Consider the following 26,709-nt stretch of genomic DNA (forward strand, 5'->3'; position numbering starts at 1 on the left):
CAAGAGGGGGCGCATTGCTAGACCTAATATTAACCAACAGGCCAGACCGCATATCAAATGTAAGGGTTGGGGGTCACTTGGGTAATAGTGATCACAAATTAATACATTTTCATGTATCCTTTAATAAGATGTGTGGTAGAGGGGTTACAAGGACACTAAACTTCAGGAAAGCAAATTTCCAACGGATGAGAGTTGATCTTGGTGCAATTAACTGGGACGATATTCTGAGACATAAAAAAGAAAATGGGAGATGTTTATTAGCATCCTGAATAGGACCTGTGCACAATATATACCATATGGGAATAAACATGCAAATAGGAGGAAACCACTATGGCTAAATAGAGCTGTAAGGGGTGCAATAAGAGATATAAATAAAGCATTTAGAGAATTAAAGCAAGTAGGTAGTGATGAGGCATTAACTAAATACAGAAGATTAAATAAATTCTGTAAAAAGCAAATCAAGACAGCAAAGATTGAGACAGAGAGACTCATTGCCAGAGAAAGTAAAAATAATCCCAAAATATTCTTTAACTACAAGTAAATAGTAAGAAACTAAAAAATGATAGTGTTGGTCCCCTTAAAAATAGTATGGGTGAAATGGTGGATGAGGATGAGGAAAACACCAATAGGCTAAATGACTTTTTTTCAACAGTATTTACACAAGAAAATCCCATGATGGATAACATGATCAGGGATAAAAACTCTCCATTAAATGTCACCTGCTTAACCCAGCAGGAAGTACGGCGGCATCTAAAAATCACTAAAATTGACAAATTCCCGGGCCCGGATGGGATACACCCCCAAGTACTGCAGGAATTAAGCACAGTCATAGATAGACCATTATTTTTAATCTTTAAAGATTCCATAATAACAGGGTCTGTACCACAGGACTGGCATATAGCAAATATGGTGCCAATATTCAAAAAGGGGACAAAAACTGAACTCGGAAATTATAGGCCAGTAAGTTTAACCTCAACTGTGGGTAAAATCCTGGAGGGTTTTCTAAGAGATACTATACTGGAGCATCTGGAGAAGAATAACCTCATGACCCAATATCAACATGGGTTTACAAGGGACCATTCCTGTCAGACTAATCTGATAAGCTTTTATGAAGAGGTAAGTTCCAGACTGGACCAAGGGTATGCAGTGGATGTGGTGTACATGGACTTTTCAAAAGCTTTTGATACAGTGCCACATAAAAGGTTGATACATAAAATGAGAACAATGGGGATAGGGGAAAATATGTGTAGGTGGGTTAAGAGCTGGCTCAAGGATAGGAAACAAAGGGTGGTTATTAATGGAGCACACTCGGACTGGGTCACGGTTAGCAGTGGGGTACCACAGGGGTCAGTTTTGGGCCCGCTTCTTTTTAACATATTTATTAATGACCTTGTAGGGGGCATAGAGAGTAGAATTTCAATATTTGCAGATGACACTAAACTCTGCAGGGTAATCAATACAGAGGAGGACAATTTTATATTACATGAGGATTTATGTAAACTTGAAGCGTGGGCTGATAAATGGCAAATGAGCTTTAATGGGGATAAATGTAAGGTCATGCACTTGGGTAGAACGAACAAGATGTATAATTATGTGCTTAATTGTAAAACACTGGGCAAAACTGTCACTGAAAAAGACCTGGGTGTATGGGTGGACGACAAACTCACATTTAGTGGCCAGTGTCAGGCAGCTTCTGCAAAGGCAAATAAAATAATGGGATGCATTAAAAGAGGCATCGATGCTCATGAGGAAAACATAATTTTACCTCTATATAAGTCACTAGTGCGACCACACTTAGAATACTGTGTACAGTTCTGGTCTCCGGTGTATAAGAAAGACATAGCTGAACTGGAGCGGGTGCAGAGAAGAGTGACCAAGGTTATTAGGGAACTAGGGGGTCTGCAATACCAAGACAGGTTATTACACTTGGGGTTATTTAGTTTGGAGAATCGAAGGCTTAGGGGTGATCTTATTACAATGTATAAATATATGCGGGGACAGTACAAAGACCTTTCTAATGATCTTTTTACTCTTAGATCTGTGACAGGGACAAGGGGGCATCCTCTTCGTCTGGAGGAAAGAAGGTTTAAGCATACTCACAGACGCGGATTCTTTACTGTAAGAGCAGTGAGACTATGGAACTCTCTGCCATATGATGTTGTAATGAGTGATTCCCTACTAAAATTTAAGAAGGGACTGAATGCCTTTCTTGAAAAGTATAATATTACAGTGTATATACACTAGTTTCCTTAATATTGCGTTGATCCAGGGAGCTAGTCTGATTGCCGTATGTGGAGTCGGGAAGGAATTTTTTTCCCCAATGTTAAGCTTACTGTTTGCCACATGGGTTTTTTTTGCCTTCCTCTGGATCAACATGTTAGGGCAGGTTAGGATAGGATATGGGTTGAACTAGATGGACTTAAAGTCTCACTTCAGCTTTAATAACTATGTTACTATGAGATAGGCAGAAATTCCCCGCACTTCAGCAGCGAGCTACTCAACACGATCAGACAATTGCTTAGGCTACTTTCACACTTGCTTTTTTTTGCAGCACGTATTTCCCGCAAAAAAACGCATGGAAAAAACGCATACAAACGCATACAAATGCTGCGTTTTTTTCAAGCATTTTTATGCGCATGCATGAAAAAAATGCAGCGTTTTTATGCGTTTGTATGCGTTTTTAGTGCATTTTTACCGAGTTTGCGTTTTTTCCTACATTAGTTGGCCACTCACACTAACCCAAACCATGACTTTACTAACCCTAACCCTTAACCAAACCATACCCTAACCCTAACACTTAACCAAACCATACTAACCCTAACCCTAACCCTGACTCTAACCCTAACCCTTAACGAAACCATACTAACCCTAACCCTGAACCAAACCCTACTAACCCTAACCCAAACCCTAACCCCTAACTAACCCTAAACCCTAACCCTTAACCAAACCATGCTAACCCTAACCCAAACCCTAACCCTAACCCTAAACCCCCTTAACTAACCCTAACTCTAACCCAAACCCCTAATTTCCATTGTCAAACCAATGGTCAAAAAAAACCGCATGTGCAAAAAAACGCATACATGAGCATGCCAATGCGCACATATGTGCACCCATAGACTTATAATGGGTGTCTTGCTGCAAAAAAATGTATTGCGCGGGCATGCGTTTTTTTGAGGCAAGTCGGACGCCCCAAAAATGCAACAGGATGCATTTTGTGCACCCGAGCGCACACCACAAAAAAACGCATGCGCGTAAAAACGCATACAAACGCATGTGTATGTGCACATAAGCGCATCCCATGCAAAATATAGGAAAAAAACGCATGCGTTTTTTAGCGCTAAAATACAGCACAAAGAAACGCAAGTGTGAAACCAGCTCGGGCGCACAAAATGCATCCTGTTGCATTTTTTGGGCGTCTGACTTGCCTCAAAAAAACGCATGCGCGCGCAATGCGTTTTTTTTTTACAGCAAGACACCCATTATAAGTCTATGGGTGCGCATATGTGCGCATTGGCATGCTCATGTATGCGGTTTTTTGCACATGCGTTTTTTTTTTACCATTGGTTTGACAATGGAAATTAGGGGTTTGGGTTAGAGTTAGGGTTAGTTAAGGGGGGTTAGGGTTTGGGTTAGTATGGTTTGGTTAAGGTTTTGGGTTAGAGTTAGTAGGGTTTGGTTCAGGGTTAGGGTTAGGGTTAGGGTTAGTATGGTTTGGTTAACGGTTAGGGTTAGGGTTAGTATGCTTTGGTTAAGGGTTAGGGTTAGGGTCAGGGTTAGGGTTAGGGTTTGGGTTAGTATGGTTTGGTTAAGTGTTAGGGTTAAGGTATGGTTTGGTTAAGGGTTAGGGTTAGGGTTAGTAAAGTCATGGTTTGGGTTAGTGTGAGTGGCCAACTAATGTTGGAAAAAAACGCAAACGCGGTAAAAACACACTAAAAACGCATACAAACGCATAAAAAGGCTGCGTTTTTTTTCATGCATGCGCATAAAAATGCTTGAAAAAAACGCAGCATTTGTATGCGTTTTTTCCATGTGTTTTTTTTGCGGGAAAAACGCGCTGCAAAAAAAGCAAGTGTGAAAGTAGCCTTAGTATCCATTTAGACAAAAAATATCCTCCTACATCCCCAGAGGGAAAAAAAAAAAAAAGAGGAAAAAATATATAAAATTCTGACACTTTTTTTTTTTCAATTCTTTCATTCTTTAGAGTACCCTAGAGTCTACAGTAAGGCTGGTGATTCTGTTATGAATGCGTCACCGAGGAGGAGAGCAGGCCCAGGCTAAGCCACAGAAAACCAGAGAGGTTGGTAACTAAGCGAATTGCAGACCCCTCATCCTATCCACAGAACTAGCAGTAGCCGTGGAGCGTACCTACGATGATCCTAGACCCCTCGGCACAGCCAGAGAGCTAAGCCTAAAGCAAGAAAGGGGATATCTAAACTGCCCCGGAGCAGACCCCAAAAGAATAGATAGCCCCCAAACATATATTGTTGGTGAGACAAGATGAAAACACAAATGCAGGCAGGAAAATAGACTGAGCAAATGATGGGGCCCACATTGACTAGACAGGACAGGAAAGGAAAGACACCTTCTCCAATCACGCAAAAAACCCTGCAAAAAGTCCAACACGTCTGATGCACAAAAACACTGAAGTCGCACGACTTCGCCCCCACTATATCAGCACTCTTGTATATTCTGAAAGCAAAGCAAAAAGAGACCAATATAACAGGGGACAAAACAAACTGGCACAAGCAGTAACATATGGGCGGTGATTCAGCACAGCCCCAGCCAGAGCTGGCTGACCCGCACAAAGCAGAGATTGACAAAACCAGATCAAATGCAAACAGAATAGCAAATGAACCACTTAGCTGAACATGCAGGGACAGAGCAGGAGACATCATTCCTCAGAAGGCACAGGAAGTAAATCACCAGCAGGGATAGAGGGAGTCGGCTGTCTTAAATCCCAATCTGAAACCCCAGATCTCTAATCGTCATCCTCATTATCAGGTGGCCAGCCTCTGTCAATCAGATCAGCTCCACTACCTCCAGTAACCACCAGAGGGAGCCCAGAGAGAGAACTCGCAACCCCTCTGTCAATCTGACCAGCTCCACTACCTTCAGCAATAACCAGAGGGAGGCCAGAAAGAGAATTCACAACAGCGTTCACCATCTAGTGCCAAGAGAGTGAATGGCAATAAATGTGCAGGTCCGGACCTGGGTGTGTATGTGTTTGCATGGGTGCCTGCCATTCTCGCAGCAGCGAGTTATCAACTGGAGTTACCCTTTGTTATACCCAGGCCTAGCTTATTCCCCAGGTCGGTGCTCTGGAGACTTGTGGTACCTCCGTAGTATGCGTCGTCACCACCATCTGCCCTCTCTTGCAATGAACCGGAGTGTCAGATGATTGCTAAAGTCAATATGTGCATCTTTTCTTGAGGAGGCATGGTTGTGCTTTCCCGGATGGAGTCCAATTAAGCCGCAGGCTCCACTCCTGGTGGTGCCCTTTTGGACATTCCTTTAAGGTTCAACTTTGCAACTGCCCCCGGAAAGCAAACACTTTGCCTTCATGGACGCTGTTTGGAGGTTCGTGGGAATAACGCCGCCCGATCGCCAGTTGGCATAATTTTTTGGTGGGAAGTCCGACGGTATATGAACGTGTTCGATTTCAGAATTTTTTTTTTTTGATTGGTATTTTACATTTTTATTCCAGCCTTTCTTGACTTCATAAGGGAATGACAAGCCTATATCTGTGCCTCCTCCACCTCCTCCTTTTACTCCTCCACCTCTTTTCTAAATGTAGTTGCCCTTTTCCATATGTAATTTTTGTCTTCTGAGCATTTTCTCTGCTTTGGGACACCTTTTAAGGTGTTTTGTAATTGTTTTCTATCTGTTTGTATGTGTTTTTGTTTGCCTGCCATTGTTTTCAATGGGGTTCGACGAACATTCGACGAACTTGCCTCCTGTGTGACGAACCAAAACACTAGCGTGGTGGCTCAACACTACTCCTGATATATAGACGTACATTGTTAATGTTTAACCCCTTCACTCCCAAGGGTGGTTTGCACGTTCATGACCGGGCCAATTTTTACAATTCTGACCACTGTCCCTTTATGAGGTCGGAATGCTTCCATGGATCCTGGTGATTCTGACAATGTTTTCTTGTGACATATTATACTTCATGACAGTGGTAAAATTTCATTCAAATAACTTGCGTTTATTTGTGAAAAAAACGGAAATTTGGTGAAAAGTTTGAAAATTTTGCAATTTTCCAATTTTGAATTTTTATGCCCTTAAATCACAGAGATACGGCACACAAAAAACTTGATGACTAACATTTCCCACATGTTTACTTTACATCAGCACAATTTTGGAACCAAAATTTTTTTTTGTTAGTATGTTATAAGGGTTAAAAATTGATCAGCGATTTCTCATTTTTGCAACACCATTTTATTTTTACGGACCACATCACATTTGAAGCCACTTTGATGGGTCTATATGATAGAAAATACCCAAAAGTGACACCATTCTAAAAACTGCACCACTTAAGGTGCTCAAAACCACATTCTAGAAGCTTATCAACCCTTTAGGTGCGTCACAGGAATTTTTTTGAATATTTAAAAAAAATGAACATCTAACTTTTTTTCACAAAAAAAATACTTCAGGTTCAATTATTTTTATTTTACCAAGGGTAACAGGAGAAATTGGACTGCAAAAGTTATTGTGCAATTTGTCCTGAGTATGCTGATACCTGATATGTGGGGGGGGGGACGACTGTTTCGGCGCATAGCAGAGCTCAGAATGGAAGGAGCGCCGTTTGACTTTTTCAATGCAAAATTGGCTGGAATTCAGATCGGACGCCATGTCACGTTTGGAGAGCCCCTGATGTACCCAAACAGTGGAAACCCCCCACAAGTGACCCTATTTTGGAAACTAGACCCCCCAAGGAACTTATCTAGATATGTGGTGAGAACTTTGAACCCACAAGGGCTTCACAGAAGTTTATAACGTACAGCGGTACAATTAAAAAATCATATTTTTTCCACAAAAATGATCTTTTCACCCCCAATTTTTATTTTCCCAAGGGTAACAGGACCCTAAAATTTATTGTGCAATTTGTCCTGAGTATGCTGATACCACACATGTGGGGGTAAACCACTATTTGGGCGCATGGCAGAGCTCGGAAGGGAAGCAGCGCCATTTGACGTTTTGGCTGGAATTGAGATCGGACACCATGTCGCGATTGGAAAACCCCTGATGTACCAAAACAGTGGAAACCCCCCACAAATGACACCATTTTGGAAACTAGACCCCCCAAGGAAATTATCTAGCTGTGTGGTGAGCACTTTGAACCCCCCCCAGTGCTTCACAGAAGTTTATAACGCCTGGGCGTGAAAATAAAAAATTCGTATTTTTTCCGCAAACATGATCTTTTAGTCACCATTTTTTTATTTTCCCAAGGGTACCAGGAGAAATTAGACCCTAAAAGTTGTTGTCCAATTTGTCCTGAGTACGCTGATACCCCATATGTGGGAGAAAACTACTGTATGGGCACACGTCGGGGCTCGGAAGGGAAGTAGTGATGTTTTGGAATGCAGACTTTGATGGAATGGTCTGCGGGTGTCATGTTGCCTTTGGAGAGCCCCTAATGTACCTAATACAGTGGAAACCCCCCACAAATGACCCAATTTTGGAAACTAGACCCCCTAAGGAACTTATCTAGATGTGAGGTGAGCACTTTGAACCCCCAAGGGCTTCACAGAAGTTTATAATGCCAGGGCATGAAAATAAAAAAATCGTTTTTTTTCCACAAACATGATCAATTAGTCCCCATTTTTTTTTTATTTTCCCAAGGGTAACAGGAGAAATTGAACCCCAAAAGTTGTTGTCCAATTTATCCTGAGTACACTGATACCCCATATGTGGGAGAAAACTATTGTATGGGCACACGTCGGGGCTCGGAAGGGAAGTAGTGACGTTTTGGAATGCAGACTTTGATGGAATGGTCTGCGGGTGTCGTGCGTTTGGAGAGCCCCTGATGTACCTAAACTATTGAAACTCACCACAAATGACCACATTTTGGACACTAGACCCCCCACGGAACTTTTCTAGATGTGTGGTGAGCACTTTGAACCCCCAAGGGCTTCACAGAAGTTTATAATGCCCGGGCATGAAAATAAAAAAAATTGTATTTTTTCCACAAACATGATCAATTAGTCCCCAATTTTTTTATTTTCCCAAGGGTAACAGGAGAAATTGAACCTCAAAAGTTGTTGTCCAATTTGTCCTGAGTACGCTGACACCCCATATGTGGGAGAAAACTACTGTATGGACACACTTCGGGGCTCGGAAGGGAAGTAGTGACATTTTGGAATGCAGACTTTGATGGAATGGTCGGCGGGTGTCATGTGCGTTTGGAGAGCCCCTGATGTACCTAAACTATTGAAACTCCCCACAAGTGACCCCATTTTGGACACTAGACCCCCACGGAACTTTTCTAGATGTGTGGTGAGCACTTTGAACCCCCAAGTGCTTCACAGAAGTTTATAACGCTCAGACGTGAAAATAAAAAAATCATTTTTTTCCACAAAAATGATATTTTTTCCCCCAATTTTTTATTTTCCTAAGGGTAACAGGAGAAATTGGACCCCAAAAGTTGTTTTGCAATTTGTCCTGAGTAGGCTGATACCCTACATGTGGGGGTAAAACACTGTTTGGGCGCATGGCAGAGCTTGGAAGGGAAGGAGCACCATTTGACTTTTTCAACTCAGAATTGGCTGGAATTGAGATCAGACGCCATGTTGCATTTGGAGAGCACCTGATGTGCCCAAACAGTGGAAACCCCCAATTCTAACTCCAACCCGAACCCCAACACACCCTTAACCCTAATCTCAGCCCTAACCCTAGCCCTAGCCCTAACCCTAACCCTAACCCTAATGGGAAAATGGAAATAAATACATTTTCTTTTAATTTTATTATTTTTCCCTAACTAAGGGGGTGATAACGGGGGGTTTGATTTACTATTTATGGCGGTTTTTATGTTTGGCAGCTGTCACACGCTAAAATACGCTTTTTATTGTAAAAATAGTTTTTGCCTCACTACATATTGAGAGCTATGATTTTTCCATATTTTGACCCACCGAGTCATGTGAGGTCTCATTTTTTGCGGGATGAGTTGACGTTTTTATTGGTACCATTTTTGGGCATGTGACATTTTTTGATCGCTTTTTATTCCAATTTTTGGGACGCAGAATGAACAAAAACCTGCGTTTCATGAATTTCTTTTGGGGGGGTGCGTTTACACTGTTCTGCTTGCGGTAAATTTGATAAAGTGGTTTTATTCTTCAGGTCAGTACGGTAACAGCGATACCTCATTTAGGTCATTTTTTTATGTTTTGGTGGTTTTATGCAATGAAAACTATTTTATATAAAAAATAATTATTTTTGCATCGCTTTATTCTGCGAGCTATAACTTTTTTATTTTTTTGCTGATGATGCTGTTTGGCAGCTTGTTTTCTGCGGGACAAGATGACGTTTTCAGAGGTACCATGGATATTTATATGCGTCTTTTTGATCGCGCGTTATTGCACTTTTTGTTCGGCGGTATGATAATAAATCATTATTTTTTGCTTCGTTCTTTTATTTTTACTTTTTAAGGGGTTTGCTAAAGGGGTTAACTAATGGGACAGTTTTATAGGGCGGGTCATTACGGACGCGGTGATACCTAATATCTGTACTTTTATAGTTTGGTTTTTTTTATTTCCAAAAAATGGATTTATTAGGGGAATATATATTTTTTTTTTCTAATTTATTTGGCGATTTTTTTTAAATTATTTTAACACTTTTTTTTTTCACTTTATTATATAGTCCCACGTGGGACATCGCTGTCCTGTGACAGATTGCTGATCTGTCACATCACAGATCACTGTGACAGATCAGCGATCTGTCACAGGCACTACTGCAGACTTCCTCATGCCTGCGCTTTGCAGGCACTGAGGAAGCCAGCTCCCTACAGGCCCCCGTCGCCTTCTTGGATTCGGGGGCCTGTAGGGAAAGAGCCCCCCGCAGCAGCGCTGCACATTGCACTGCTGGGGGGGGCTCAGGGAAGCACGGAGGGAGCCCCATCCCTGCCGATGCTTCTCTTTAACCCCCGGTACACCGCGATCATGTTTGATCGTGGTGTGCAAGGGGTTATCGTGTCGGGGGCGGTCCATGACACGTGGGCGCCGCTGATCGCGCTAGACGTACTATCCCGTCCATGGACATAGGGGCCCGGGTCCCATGGACGGGATAGTACATCTTATGTCAGAAAGGGGTTAAGCAATGCTATATATACCTGCTATCTGTTGATACTGTGCACTTTGTCTACTTTTTATATTCTTGTCTAATCCATACTGAGCCTGTGAGCGTCTCTGTGTGACTGATGGAATATATATGGAGATTGACAATTATCCTTTGACTGAATAGAGCTGCACAGATACAGTGCCATATATCTGATGTTATTTTGTGTCTATTTTGTGCAAAATTTTGAAGTTTTGTGGAAGATGCCGCGGACGTGGGCGCGGGGGGGCCAGCTGGTGATGGTGGTGGTGCATCTGCTGGTAGTGGCAAAAGCACAATAGCAGCTAAGGCAGGAGGTGTTGAGCCTGCACCATGGTCTGGCTCCGGAATGCCTGGAATGATACCTTTTCTGGGAGTAGGTTAACCGCTTTTAAAGGCGGAGCATGAGGAACTGGTTTTGGCTTACATTGCCGAAACAGACTCCATCAAATATGCCCGCCTCTTCTGAAGTTTCAAAAAATGCAAGCACTGAGTGGTCAAGTGCTGGCTCCTGGTCAGGAAGAACCCCTTTCCTTGTGTCCTGCACTCCCACCCAAACTGATTGAGGCAGCAGGCCACACTTCACATTAGTCCATGTAGCTCTTTCTATCATACCATGCCTGAGTTATCAAGTCAAATCGTGAATTCCCCAGTCCAAGATGAATCTGACATGGAGTGTGGGTGGCAAGCCAGGGCAGTGGGGTTAATCGGTACCGGGCCGGTGTCTAACAGGGATGTGTCACGGTGGTGGTGACCCGTTCCGTGGCCCTGGGCGTCCATACAAAGGGGTGAATTACGTTTATAGGTGAATGATACGTGACACCACCTCTGGTTTCTGATTAGATTGACCAGTGCTGCAGTGTCGTTTCTGTGGGACAGATGTTGTGGTGCAGCTAAGATGTAGAAGACCTACACAGGTAGGGCCGTAGTCGCAGGGCAGATGAAAGAATTGGGAGATGGTGTGCAGTGCAGGATGTAGTAGAGCCGTGCACCAGGCGCAGGAGAAAGATGACAGACACAGTCGTGCAGTTCCTTTACCTGTACTTGGTAGGTGCTGTCCAGGACCCAGAGTACAGATGGAGAAGGAGTTGGTCAGCCTGGAAGCCAATTTGGATTTCTCTCTCTGCAGATAGGTAGTGTGGCCTCCATTCTAGCGCTTATCTGAGGTACTCGCAGTGCTGAGTTCAATGAAGTTCCCCCTGTTGACTCTCTTTTGGAACTTTCTCGTATGGCTGGCAGCCGTAGCCTTTTCCTGCTGGCTCACACACGTCGATGCTGGGGCCTCCGAGCCTCAGTTGGGTAAAGAGCATTTACAGCTGTTACTTCCTCCGGATTCTGCTGCAGAAACTTCAGTGTCCCTACAAACTCGGAGACCGGAATCTGGACCATGCGCTGCAGCTAGGAGTGAGCATTAACTCTGCTCATCCTCCAGCTCCCCTTCTCACATCCACACACTTCCCCTTCCCTGCACAGAATGGCCTAACTTACCTCCTCCCGACCACAGAGAGCAGCTCCTCAGCAGTCATGTTCAGAGGTCTCCTTGCTGGCGTGGAGTGGGAAATGTGTTGTGTGTTGGTTTAACTGCTAGAGAGATCCTTCATTGCTCCCAAGCATGACATCACACTCCCTAGGAGGAAGGTAATGCCACAGTGGCGACCGTACTCCTGGGGACGCCACAAGTGCACTGATCAGGGCCGGACTGGGACTAAAATTCAGCCCTGGCATTTGAAGTTACACAGGCCCACTAGTCACATGGTGACTATATAATATCTTTGTACACTTGTAGGTTACAAGCAGTGAGAGGAGATTAACACAACTATATAACATGTAGTCAGAGCTGTGCCCAGTATTTCAGCTCAGTCCTATTTATTGCTTTTAGGTACAGTACTCCTCCCAAAGCGCTGTCCCCTTTTGTATGCATGATTACAGAATTCCTGGCAGAACTGCTCTCTATTGGGCAACCAGACCCCCTGGTCATAGCTGCCCCTATCATACCTCCCAACTTTTGAAGAAGGGAAAGATGGACAAAGACTGCGGCGCGCGCCGCTGCAAATTTTAGGCCACACCCATTTCACAACTAGTCACACCCATGTCCACACCTAATCGCACCCATTTAGCACTGCTGATCACACTGACTGGTACTGAGGGCACAGTGGCTGGCATTATAGGCACACTGACTGGCACTAAGGAAGATAGAAAACAGAGAGAGAGAGAAAAAAGAAAACAGAGAGAGCGAGAAAAAGGGGAAAGAAAGAAAGAACAGTGAGAGACAAAGAACAGTGAGAGACAGAGAAAGAACAGAGAGAGAGAGAAAGAAAGAAGTAAAGAAAAGAAAGAACTGAGAGAAAGAGATGAAAGAAAAAGAAAGAAAGAACAGAGAGAGAAAGAAAGAACAGAGAGAGAAAGAAAAAGAGAGAAAGAAATAAAGAAAGATTCTACAAAGATACTATAGCAGCCCGGCTCCCATTGTAGTGCCCACCTGAGCCTCCCGGTGCAGGACCTATCATGATCCGCTCACATGGCCGGCATCCCCGATTCCAAGGCGATCCTGCTGTCTGCGCTGTCGGAGGAGGACACGGTGATGGATCTGAAGCATTCCTGGTTCCGTCACAATCTCCTCAAGAAATTATCTCATTTCCGGTCAGCTTCCAGCACATCACTTCAGGTGGAACGTCATGAGTGTGTTTTAAAATGCTCCTCGGGGCTCCGCCGTGTACTCCTGTGTCCGTGGGAAAAGCACGCTTTGTATGCTTTGTACACACTTGGCTCCGCTCCGTACATCCCGTACACATATGGCTCCACTCCATACACACACGGCTCCTCTCCGTACACCTCGTACACGCGTGGCTCCTCTCCGTACACCTCGTACACACGGCTCCTCTCCGTACACATCGTACACACACGGCTCCTCTCCGTACACCTCGTACACGCGCGGCTCCACCTCGTACACACACACGGCTCCGCTCCGTACACCTCGTACACACAGCTCCTCTCCGTACACCTCGTACACGCGCGGCTCCTCTCCGTACACCTCGTACACGCGCGGCTCCTCTCCGTACACCTCGTACACGCGCGGCTCCTCTCCGTACACCTCGTACACGCGCGGCTCCTCTCCGTACACCTCGTACACGCGCGGCTCCTCTCCGTACACCTCGTACACGCGCGGCTCCTCTCCGTACACCTCGTACACGCGCGGCTCCGCTCCGTACACCTCGTACACGCGCGGCTCCGCTCCGTACACCTCGTACACACACGGCTCCGCTCCGTACACCTCGTTCACACACGGCTCCGCTCCGTACACCTCGTACACACACGGCTCCGCTCCTTACACCTCGTACACACACGGCTCCGCTCCGTACACTTCGTACACACACGGCTCCGCTCCGTACACCTCGTACACACACGGCTCCGCTCCGTACACCTCGTACACACACGGCTCCGCTCCGTACACCTCGTACACACACGGCTCTGCTACATCCACACTGTAAATCCTGACCCCACACATACTTACCTCAACCAGCACCATGACAACACCAAAGCAGAGTCTTGGTAGAGGCAAGGCTGAGCGCACAGGAACTGTGATGAGGTCACAGGAGGGGCGGAGTCAGGGGGTGGCATGATCTGGGGTCTGGACAAAGGCTCCTGATCATGTGACCCCCTGACTCCTCCCCTCCTGTGACCTCATCACAGGTCCTGCGAACAGAGTGAGCAGGCAAGCGAGTGAGACGCTGTGAGTGGCTGCGGAGGGGGGAGGGGGTCTCATGCTAAGGCGAGGATGGGGTGCGTGGGGGGGGGCGTGGCGGCTTATCTCCCTGCAGGGCGGGAGGAACTTGAAACTATCACCGCCATGCCCGCAGACGGCCGGCGGCAGGAGCAACAGTGGCCGCAGCAGCTGGCAAGCGGCCAGATGATCGGGCGGTGCCGCCCGCGGCCCACGTGACAGCGGCCCAGCGGGAAAATGCCCGGTTGGTTATATTGCCAATCCGGGCCTGCACTGATGCCCAGCCACTGCTAGATGATTCTGCTGGTACATTGACCCAGGCCACTACTTTCCCCTCACACTCTACACAGCCAGAATCTGACCCAGAGGAAACTCAGGTTCCCCTTCCCGCATACTATACCACCTTACACGGTGACAAAGAGGAAGGTGCAGATGAAAGTGCAGGTTCCTTGAGCTGGTGGGGGGTCATACTCATGGGCGACGGCACTGGCACAGGGCCCCTCATAGTACGCAAAAGTGTCTCTGCCGGTGGGAGGGCCCACCCGCCGTCAGACACACCGCCGTACTATTAGAGGGTTAGAGGGGCCCTGTGCCACTGCCGTCGCCAATGAGTGGGCCTCCCCTGCTTGCTCAGGATCACAGCACTTGCAAAGTTGAAATACTTACCTCTCCCTGCTCCACCGCCATAACGTCTTCCACGTTTCCTGACAGTGATAGTCTGATCAGAGAGCGCAATGACATCACGTCTGTACGCCCTCTGCCTAAACAGCCAAGTGCAGTGAGATGGACGATGGGGACGACGAGGAGTCCAGACTAGTATAGGGATTCCATAGCGAGGAGACTTATTTAATTGTTTTCAATGTTGGGACAGCAATTTTTGGGGAGCACTATACTCTGGAGAATGATATATGGGGCCCACCATACACTGGAGCATTCCAAAGGTGGACATCAGACACTGGAGCAGCATCGGCCGATTTCGTTCGACCCGACTTTTGCGAAAGTCGGGTTTCATGAAACCCGACTCGACCAGAAAAAAGGCAAAGTTGCTCATCTCTAATTGCATGTATTTTGAAATGGGAGAATAAATCAATCACTCTTGCACTTTATTCATTTTGCAATGCTGCCATTCTTCATTTACTAGATAGACCCCAGCTATCCAGGGAACAACTATAGAGAAAATAAAGTTGGACATCACAGGCTACCACCCTGCACTGAGATTGCTATTGGTACTTATGCAAAATCCAAAAAACAAACTTTGGCACATTATTTTGGCTTCCTACTGTTATGCATTTGTTCTTCTGTTGCTTGTAATAGCATGATTCCTTAAAGGGATTGCTCACTTCTTGGACAACCCCTTCTCAGTTCCCTTGTTTGGCCCTCATAAAATAAAGACACCAATAATCACCGGTGTGGCACCCTTCCAGCAGTGTCGGCACTCGTGTCCCTGGGGTTTTCATGCAGTCATTATGACACATGAGCTTGGCACCCAATCAGCGCTGGCGTTACTGTCCCTGCCTTTGGATAACTCAAGCATGCAGAGGAAGGCAGGGCTGCGGTTGCTCTCTCACTTCCTCTTGTTATCTGGTTTGTCCAAAGGTGGGGACAATGACACCAGCGCTGACTGGGCTCCAGACTCTCATGTCATAGCAACCTCATGAGAGCCCCAACAACAAGAGTGGTGACAGCACTGGAGAAGTGTGGGCACGGGAAATGAACATAGGTGTTTTTATTTTATCCGGGTCAAAGATTGGAAAGGAGAAGGGGTTGTCCTAATAGTGGACATCCTCTTTAACCTTGCTGCCACATTTTTTTTACTCTGTACAGTTGGACATTTTGACTTGTGACTCCACTAGTACTGTATGTATTTTGCACCTCAGTTTTTTATAGTGACCCTGCATACTTTATTTAGTGTGTAGTTATTCCTTAGGTAAGTGGGGTCTTTTTGTTCTACACTCCCATTTTTATCTTCTTTTTAATAGTTTTTAATATGAATCAATATTATAATGATTGAAGTGTATTGTTTATCGCATTTGTAGTAAAGGAATGTGCAGCACCCAATGGACAATGACAAAAAACCCAACAAGTTCCAAAATCATTTTCTGTTCTTTACTATTGGCCAACAGTAGAGCAGAATATGTGACACCTGATACATACAGCGACATATAAAAATAGTGGTTCCCATACCTAAAATCCCAGCATGTTCACAATGAGCCCATGCTGAGTCTGTGAACAACCGCAATTTCCTGAGAAGAGCTAGTGTTCTTGCTGTAGCTACATCATTTACAAAACCATTTACAATATTCAAATTACATTATAGCTATTTGAAAATGACGAGACGGAACTGGTGAGTCAACAAACATTTGTGAAATATGAGGCATCAATTGGGCTGCCAATGTATTACATGCCATAAAGTGTAACTATATACTGTCTCAGAAGACATCTTCAAGACATTTATATCAGTCTATTAATAACTATCACTTCTCTTTTACACTCTCCCACAGAAAGTGCAACACAGACATATTAAAACAGTGGACGTTATTTCCCTTGGTTTCAATTCCCCTGCCTTGATCTCGATGATTTCAGTAAATTACTAGTTGTTTTCCAGTTAGTCAATTGACTAATACTGTCAGCAAGAGAAGACAATAGGATATAGATACCTTACTAATCTTTATTTAACCACGCAATTGTTTACAGCAGTTTTATGATAGAAAATTACAGCTATTTCACTTTTATTTGAATTTAACTTTGAATGTTTTCTATTCTAATTGTCGCATTGAAAAGCATGCGTGCCCATGTTGCCCCACCCCTTCCTCAGATGGGGCTCTCTATTACAAACATTACCCTGACTGGACTAAATATAAATTTACTATAAGACATATATTAACAATAATACTGCTATTGTCACAATCCATGTTTGAATTTGTGGCAGCTCTAGTTCCTCTCAGTTTAAAACTTTTTCCTTTCAGGCCATCAGGGGTTAATGTCAGTTTTTTCTCCCGCTCGCCTGCTGGTGTAATTGCATTGCTGCTGGTTTGCTGATGTTTGGTGACCCTCCCACAGCCTTTGAATGGTCACCTGATGCATGATGATGTTGGTGATACAGGTCCTTTCTGGAGACCAACCTAGCAGGAGCAGCTCTCTGGTGTCTACAACGTTTGGTTTTAAAGAGTCCTGTTGATGTTGATATGATCGGTGTGGAAGTTTGCAGTGGTGCATATAAGCTAAGTGCTGTATTTTTGTTACCTCGTCCCTTCTGTGTCTGTTCCCCTCCCCCTGTGTTTCTTATCAGTAGTGGCTAGGCTAGCGTCCTATGCCGGCCAGTGCACTAGCGAGGGCAGTTTAAGGTGACAGTTTAGGGACGATGCACCTGCATAGGATGTTAGGTGAGATCAGGGACAGGCTCAGGTTGGAGCTCAGGAGGTGACCGTCCCTGATTCCTTATTGTCAGGCCCTCCCTCTCCCCTATTGCATTGGCGTTGTGTTGCTGTGCTGTTTGGTGACCGACCAATGGTGGGTCATGTCACACTGGGCCAGTCACTCCGTGCAGCTATATAACATTTGATAATAGAGCTACACCATGATAACATAATACCACAACATAGTTACAGAATGCCATCATAATGATGATTAAAGGGGTTGTACTCCCCTGAGGAAATGTTCAACAAGTAGTAGTGTAGCCAGCCAAACAAATAAAATACACCAATAGGATTTGTCGCTGCCTCATTTGTCTCTGTTCCAGTAGTTGTCATGTGATTAAAGTACCTTATTTTACAGACTATAAGATGCACTGGACAATTAGACACAACTAGGTTTCAGAGGAGGAAATTAGAAAAAAAAATTGAAGAAAAAAGGTGGTCAATTCTGTATTAATATCCCCTATCCTGGTATATATGGTCCCCTCATTCCCATCCTGGCATGCATGCCCCCCTCATCCCTATCCTGGTATATATGGTCCCCTCATTCCCATCCTGGCATGCATGCCCCCCTCATCCCTATCCTGGTATATATGGTCCCCTCATTCCCATCCTGGCATGCATGCCCCCCTCATCCCTATCCTGGTATATATGGTCCCCTCATTCCCATCCTGGTCTGCATGCCCCCCTCATCCCTATCCTGGTCTGCATGACCCCATCATCCCTACCCTAGCATGTATGCCCCCCTCATCCCTATCCTGGTCTGCATGGCCCCCTCATCCCTACCCTGGCATGCATGGTCTCCTCATCAGTATCCTGGCATGCTAGGCCCCCTCATCCCTATCCTGGTATGCATGGCCCCCTCATCCTGGTATGCATGTCCCTATCAGAAAAACAAGAAAACATAAACCATTATACTTACCTTATTGCACTCCCTTGCAGCATCTTGTTGTGATGCCAGCAGCTGCTTTATGCTTGGAAGCAGCACCGCATGGCAGTGATGTCATGCGCTGCTTACTAGCAGAGCACAGCTGCTGGAATACTCACTGCTCTCCACATCTGGACTATGTGTGTGGAGAGCAGTGATTATTCGTTGCTCTTTAATAGCGAGCAAAGTGTTAGCCGCAGCGGTCATGCGTTCACGTGTGTCCCCTACTAAAGGGAATGAATTTTCACTGCATTCCATGCCTACGGGAGTGGAGAGCAGTGAATATTCATTGCCTTAAGTAGCGGACATGCAAAGCCTGGCAACTGCAGGAATCCTGCGTCTGTGGCTAACTGTTTGTCCACTATTAAAGAGAAATGAAAAGTCACTGCATGGGCGTGGAATGAACCATATATTCTTTTCTCTTTAGCAGTGGGCACAGGAGTTGGCCGCAGCTGCAGGCATCTGCCTCCTGTGATCCGCTGCTCCTCTACTACAGCTCCCCAACCTCACCACAACAGCCAGAGCACATCCGGACTAAGATTCACCCCCTATTTTCCTCCACATTTTTGGAGGAAAAAAGTATGTCTTATAGTCCGAAAAATAAGGGTATGTGATTTGCTTGTGCTGGTTGTTGGTTACATGTTGATTAGCGTCTCAGCTTCTTCAGAAAATGCTCTATTCTAGTTGGCATGTGACTGTAATTATGCAAATCACTTATTTGTAATCACATGTCAAATGCTAGAATTGGCAAGCAAAGCTGAATCCTAAGGGTGTGTGCACATGCTGCGGTTCCGCAGCGGATTTGGCCGCTGCGGGTCTGCATCAGTTTTTGCTGCAGTGTACAGTACCATTATTCCCTTTGGGAATAAAAAACCGCAGTGCAGACGGTGCGATTTTCCTGCAGTTTTGAAACCGCAGAAAGAATTGACATGTCAATTCTTTCTGCGGATTCCGCTGCGGTTTCCCATCTCCTCCATTGTGGAGATGAAAAACCGCAGGGCAAAACCGCAGAACAATCTGCAGGTAAAACCGCAGGTCTTTTGACCTGCAGATTTACCTGCGGATTTTACAAAATCCGCGCGGCCAAATCCGCACCCCATTCCGCAGCGTGTGCACGTACCCTAATGGGATGTACACCTTAGTGTGCAGTGCTTGCTGACAATTTCCTCAGGGACCAACAACTCTTTTTGCAAACACAACTGTAATAAGACCAATATTAGCATCAATATTGCAATTTAATAGACAAATAATATTGCCAGTCAATAATAACCTACTACTAGCACATACAGTAGTGATAATATCACCATACTGATCATAAATCAAAACCACTGTACTAGAACTGATATTATTATCATCATGCAGTGACCATATAATGGTAATATTAGTTGCGCATCAGTGCTCTGTAAGCCATATACTGTATGTACTAGAGTTGAGCGAAACGGGTCGAAAAATTTCAAAAGTCGCTGACTTTTGGCAAAATCGGGTTTCGTTTCATGACCCTAGGATGAGGTCGGCCACGAGGTCGGCGACTTAAGCGCCAAAGTCGCGTTTCAAAAGTTTGTTTTGCGCTCTTTTTCAGCCAATCAGGATCCACGGACACTGTGGGCAACGTGATGACATAGGCAGGGGTCACCACCATCTTTCAGAAGGGCATGCAAGTGATTCGCTTGCTTTGGTGGGCGTCACAGGGGGTATAAAAGGGCGTGCATGCCGACCGCCATGTTACTCATGCTGATCTCAGAATAGGGAGAGCTGCTGCTGATGATGATTTTGTAGGGAGAGCGTTAGGCAGGGAAGAAGACACCAAAAACTGCTTCTGCTGCTAGCGATTTTGTCTGTACAACACACCAGTCACTGTGTGTGCAGTGCAAGTGGAGGCTATATTTTGCTGGATCAGCGGTGTTGGTTGTTAGGCTGCCTTCTAAGGCTTCCTGACGGCTGCATTGCTGTTTACCCACTGCTCTGCAAACTGCTTTTTTAAAAGCAATCCCAATGTTTTTTTTGTCCTGGTGAGGTACTGAGCGTGCATTTTTTCACACCATACAGCGGTGCACACTCCTCACACAGTACCGTGTAACGGCTGTTATCACAGCCACAGTGAGGCTATCTGTGTGTCACTCTGTAAGGATAAGTCGAGAACATGTTCCGTTCTTACAGACCTGCACCTTCTAGTTTTGTCTAGCTTTCAAACAGTTAAATATATTTGCTGTTTGATCACATTCAAAACTATAGAGAGACAGCGTGTCAGTCCGTATACTTAAAAAATACGGAGCTTGACAATTTTACGTACACCGGACAGCCGTGTACGTGCACGCTCCTCTCTCAGTTCCGTGTAACGGCTGTTATCACGGCCACAGTGAAGCTATCTGTGTGTCGCTCCGTAAGGATAAGTCGAGGACATGTTCCGTTCTTACAGACCTGCACCTTCTAGTTTTGTCTAGTTTTCAAACAGTTAAATATATTTACTGTTTGATCACATTCAAAACTATAGAGACAGCGTGTGTCAGTCCGTATACTTAAAAAACACGGAGCTTGACAATTTTACGTACACCGGACAGCCGTGTACGTGCACGCTCCTCTCTCAGTACCGTGTAACGGCTGTTATCACGGCCACAGTGAAGCTATCTGTGTGTCGCTCTGTAAGGATAAGTCGAGGACATGTTCCGTTCTTACAGACTTGCACCTTCTAGTTTTGTCTAGTTTTCAAACAGTTAAATATATTTGAATCATAGAATCATAGAGTTGGAAGGGACCTCCTGGGCCATCTGGTCCAACCCCCTGCTCAAAGCAGGATTTGCTAAATCATCCCAGTCAGAAGTCTGTCCAGCCTCTGTTTGAAGACTTCCATTGAAGGAGAACTCACCACTTCTTGTGGCAGCCTGTTCCACTCATTGATCACTCTAACTGTCAAAAAGTTTTTTCTAATATCTAATCTGTGTCTCCTCCCATTCAGTTTCATCGCATTGCTTCTAGTCTTTCCTTGTGCAAATGAGAATAAAGTTGATCCTTCTACAATGAGACAGCCCTTTAGATATTTGTAGACAGCTATTAAGTCTCCTCTCAGTCTTCTCTTTTGCAAACTAAACATTCCCAAATCCTGCAACCTTTCCTCATAAGACAGGGTTTGCAGACCGGTCACCATTCTGGTCGCTCTTTTCTGAACTTGCTCCAGTTTGTTGATGTCTTTTTTAAAATGTGATGCCCAAAACTGGACACAATATTCCAGATGAGGTCTGACCAAAGAGGAGTAGAGGGAAATAATGACTTCACGTGATCTAGACTGTATGCTTCTGTTAATACATCCTAGAATTGCATTTGCCTTTTTTGCTGCTGCATCACACTGTTGACTCATATTCAGTCTGTGATCTATTAGTATACCCAAGTCTTTCTCACATGTGCTGTCAATTAGCCCTATTCCTCCCATTGCTGTTTGATCACATTCATAACTATAGAGACAGCGTGTGTCAGTCCGTATACTTAAAAAACACGGAGCTTGACAATTTTACATACACCGGACAGCCGTGTACGTGCACGCTCCTCTCTCAGTACCGTGTAACGGCTGTTATCACGGCCACAGTGAAGCTATCTGTGTGTCGCTCTGTAAGGATAAGTCGAGGACATGTTCCGTTCTTACAGACCTGCACCTTCTAGTTTTGTCTAGTTTTCAAGCAGTTAAATATATTTGAATCATAGAATCATAGAATCGTAGCGTTGGAAGGGACCTCCTGGGCCATCTGGTCCAACCCCCTGCTCAAAGCAGGATTTGCTAAATCATCCCAGTCAGATGTCTGTCCAGCCTCTGTTTGAAGACTTCCATTGAAGGAGAACTCACCACTTCTCGTGGCAGCCTGTTCCACTCATTGATCACTCTAACTGTCAAAAAGTTTTTTCTAATATCTAATCTGTGTCTCCTCCCATTCAGTTTCATCGCATTGCTTCTAGTCTTTCCTTGTGCAAATGAGAATAAAGTTGATCCTTCTACAATGAGACAGCCCTTTAGATATTTGTAGACAGCTATTAAGTCTCCTCTCAGTCTTCTCTTTTGCAAACTAAACATTCCCAAATCCTGCAACCTTTCCTCATAAGACAGGGTTTGCAGACCGGTCACCATTCTGGTCGCTCTTTTCTGAACTTGCTCCAGTTTGTTGATGTCTTTTTTAAAATGTGGTGCCCAAAACTGGACACAATATTCCAGATGAGGTCTGACCAAAGAGGAGTAGAGGGAAATAATGACTTCACGTGATCTAGACTGTATGCTTCTGTTAATACATCCTAGAATTGCATTTGCCTTTTTTGCTGCTGCATCACACTGTTGACTCATATTCAGTCTGTGATCTATTAGTATACCCAAGTCTTTCTCACATGTGCTGTCAATTAGCCCTATTCCTCCCATTGCTGTTTGATCACATTCATAACTATAGAGACAGCGTGTGTCAGTCCGTATACTTAAAAAACACGGAGCTTGACAATTTTACATTCCCCGGACAGCCGTGTACGTGCACGCTCCTCTCTCAGTACCGTGTAACGGCTGTTATCACGGCCACAGTGAAGCTATCTGTGTGTCGCTCTGTAAGGATAAGTCGAGGACATGTTCCGTTCTTACAGACCTGCACCTTCTAGTTTTGTCTAGTTTTCAAGCAGTTAAATATATTTGAATCATAGAATCATAGAATCGTAGCGTTGGAAGGGACCTCCTGGGCCATCTGGTCCAACCCCCTGCTCAAAGCAGGATTTGCTAAATCATCCCAGTCAGATGTCTGTCCAGCCTCTGTTTGAAGACTTCCATTGAAGGAGAACTCACCACTTCTCGTGGCAGCCTGTTCCACTCATTGATCACTCTAACTGTCAAAAAGTTTTTTCTAATATCTAATCTGTGTCTCCTCCCATTCAGTTTCATCGCATTGCTTCTAGTCTTTCCTTGTGCAAATGAGAATAAAATTGATCCTTCTACAATGAGACAGCCCTTTAGATATTTGTAGACAGCTATTAAGTCTCCTCTCAGTCTTCTCTTTTGCAAACTAAACATTCCCAAATCCTGCAACCTTTCCTCATAAGACAGGGTTTGCAGACCGGTCACCATTCTGGTCGCTCTTTTCTGAACTTGCTCCAGTTTGTTGATGTCTTTTTTAAAATGTGGTGCCCAAAACTGGACACAATATTCCAGATGAGGTCTGACCAAAGAGGAGTAGAGGGAAATAATGACTTCACGTGATCTAGACTGTATGCTTCTGTTAATACATCCTAGAATTGCATTTGCCTTTTTTGCTGCTGCATCACACTGTTGACTCATATTCAGTCTGTGATCTATTAGTATACCCAAGTCTTTCTCACATGTGCTGTCAATTAGCCCTATTCCTCCCATTGCTGTTTGATCACATTCATAACTATAGAGACAGCGTGTGTCAGTCCGTATACTTAAAAAACACGGAGCTTGACAATTTTACATTCCCCGGACAGCCGTGTACGTGCACGCTCCTCTCTCAGTACCGTGTAACGGCTGTTATCACGGCCACAGTGAAGCTATCTGTGTGTCGCTCTGTAAGGATAAGTCGAGGACATGTTCCGTTCTTACAGACCTGCACCTTCTAGTTTTGTCTAGTTTTCAAGCAGTTAAATATATTTGAATCATAGAATCATAGAATCGTAGCGTTGGAAGGGACCTCCTGGGCCATCTGGTCCAACCCCCTGCTCAAAGCAGGATTTGCTAAATCATCCCAGTCAGATGTCTGTCCAGCCTCTGTTTGAAGACTTCCATTGAAGGAGAACTCACCACTTCTCGTGGCAGCCTGTTCCACTCATTGATCACTCTAACTGTCAAAAAGTTTTTTCTAATATCTAATCTGTGTCTCCTCCCATTCAGTTTCATCGCATTGCTTCTAGTCTTTCCTTGTGCAAATGAGAATAAAATTGATCCTTCTACAATGAGACAGCCCTTTAGATATTTGTAGACAGCTATTAAGTCTCCTCTCAGTCTTCTCTTTTGCAAACTAAACATTCCCAAATCCTGCAACCTTTCCTCATAAGACAGGGTTTGCAGACCGGTCACCATTCTGGTCGCTCTTTTCTGAACTTGCTCCAGTTTGTTGATGTCTTTTTTAAAATGTGGTGCCCAAAACTGGACACAATATTCCAGATGAGGTCTGACCAAAGAGGAGTAGAGGGAAATAATGACTTCACGTGATCTAGACTGTATGCTTCTGTTAATACATCCTAGAATTGCATTTGCCTTTTTTGCTGCTGCATTACACTGTTGACTCATATTCAGTCTGTGATCTATTAGTATACCCAAGTCTTTCTCACATGTGCTGTCACTTAGCCCTATTCCTCCCATTGCTGTTTGATCACATTCAAAACTATAGAGAGACAGCGTGTGTCAGTCCGTATACTTAAAAAACACGGAGCTTGACAATTTTATGTACACCGGACAGCCGTGTACGTGCACGCTCCTCTCTCAGTACCATGTAACAGCTTCACTGTGGCCATGATAACAGCCATCTGTGTGTCGCTCTGTAAGGATAAGTGGAGGACTTGTTCCGTTCTTACAGACCTACACTCTAGGGAGATTCCTATTCTGCCCAATTCTATATACACCTTGTAGTTTGTCATACACTAGCCAATTTCTGCCTGTGACATAGCGCTGTGATATTCACTGGGCCTCACACAGTCCAAAAGTGTCCAGTGTCCACAAGTGTGTGCAGAAATTCAAAATCTCCGTTATCCTCTAGTCACATTTTTCACACCTGCGACATTAAGCCTGTGACATAGCGCTGTGATATTCAGTGGGCCTCACACAATCCAAAAGTGTCCAGTGTCCACAAGTGTGTTCAGAAATTCAAAATCTCCGTTATCCTCTAGTGACATTTTTCACACCTGCGACATCGAGCCTGTGACATAGCGCTGTGATATTCAGTGGGCATCACACAATCCAAAAGTGTCCAGTGTCCACAAGTGTGTGCAGAAATTCAAAATCTCCGTTATCCTCTAGTGACATTTTTCACACCTGCGACATCGAGCCTGTGACATAGCACTGTGATATTCAGTGGGCCTCACACAATCCAAAAGTGTCCAGTGTCCACAAGTGTGTGCAGAAATTCAAAATCTCTGTTATCCTCTAGTGACATTTTTCACACCTGCGACATCGAGCCTGTGACATAGCGCTGTGATATTCAGTGGGCCTCACACAATCCAAAAGGGTCCAGTGTCCACAAGTGTGTGCAGAAATTCAAAATCTCCGTTATCCTCTAGTGACATTTTTCACACCTGCGACATCGAGCCTGTGACATAGCGCTGTGATATTCAGTGGGCCTCACACAATCCAAAAGTGTCCAGTGTCCACAAGTGTGTGCAGAAATTCAAAATCTCCCCTGTCCTATAGACACCTTGTACCTTGTTTTACATTACTATATAGTTTGTTGGATTTTGTCTACATTTCTACCAAAAATAAGGAAGGCTGGTGGAAGAGGCCGTGGAATTGGGCGGGGGTTGGCAGCTGGTAATGATGGTGTTGGTGGTAGATCTGATGGTAGTGGCAAAAGCAAAATAGGACCGAATGCAGGAGGTGTTGAGCCTGCGTCATCGTCTGGCTCCACAAGGCCTCGAAGGCTTAGTTTTCTAGGAGTTGGCAAACCGCTTTTAAAGCCAGAGCTTCAGGAAAAAGTTTTGTCTTACATTGCTGACTCAGCCTCCAGCTCTATCGCCTCCTCTTCTGAAGTTGTAAAAAATAAAAGCACTGAGTCGTCATTGGAGGCTCATATTCATGAACCACACCTTTCCTTGTGTCCTTCACCCCAACCAAGATTGAAGGATGACGCAGGCCATACTACTGATTACTCCATGGAGCTGTTTTCACATACCATGCCTGGATTATCAAGTGAAATGGTGAATTACCCAGGCCAAGATGAATCTGACATGGAGTGCGCTGATGCACAGCCACTGATAGATGATTCTGCTGGTACATTCACTCAGAGCACTACAGTGTCCTCGCAGTGTACAGAGCCAGATTCTGACCCTGATGAGACTCAGGTGCCCCTTCCCGCACACTATACCACCATACACGGTGACACAGAGGAAGGTGCACATGACATTGAAGAGGAGGTGATGGATGACCCAGTTGTTGACCCAGATAGGCTTCCATTGGGGGAAGAGGGTGCTGCTTCAAATAGCTCAGATGAGGAGGAGGAGCATCCACAGCAGACATCGACATTGCAACAGCTGTTATCTGGCAGGCCCGGAGCACTCCAAAGACAGGTTCCAAAAATCAAAAGAGTTGCTGGACAGCTTGTCCAGAGGGTCAAAATATCACAGAGTGCTAGGCCGCAAAATGTCTGCCAAAGTAG

Source organism: Dendrobates tinctorius, unplaced genomic scaffold, assembly GCF_039654945.1.
Source record: "Dendrobates tinctorius isolate UK_male_01 unplaced genomic scaffold, ASM3965494v1 ptg000011l, whole genome shotgun sequence".
In the NCBI taxonomy this organism is placed as follows: domain Eukaryota; kingdom Metazoa; phylum Chordata; class Amphibia; order Anura; family Dendrobatidae; genus Dendrobates; species Dendrobates tinctorius.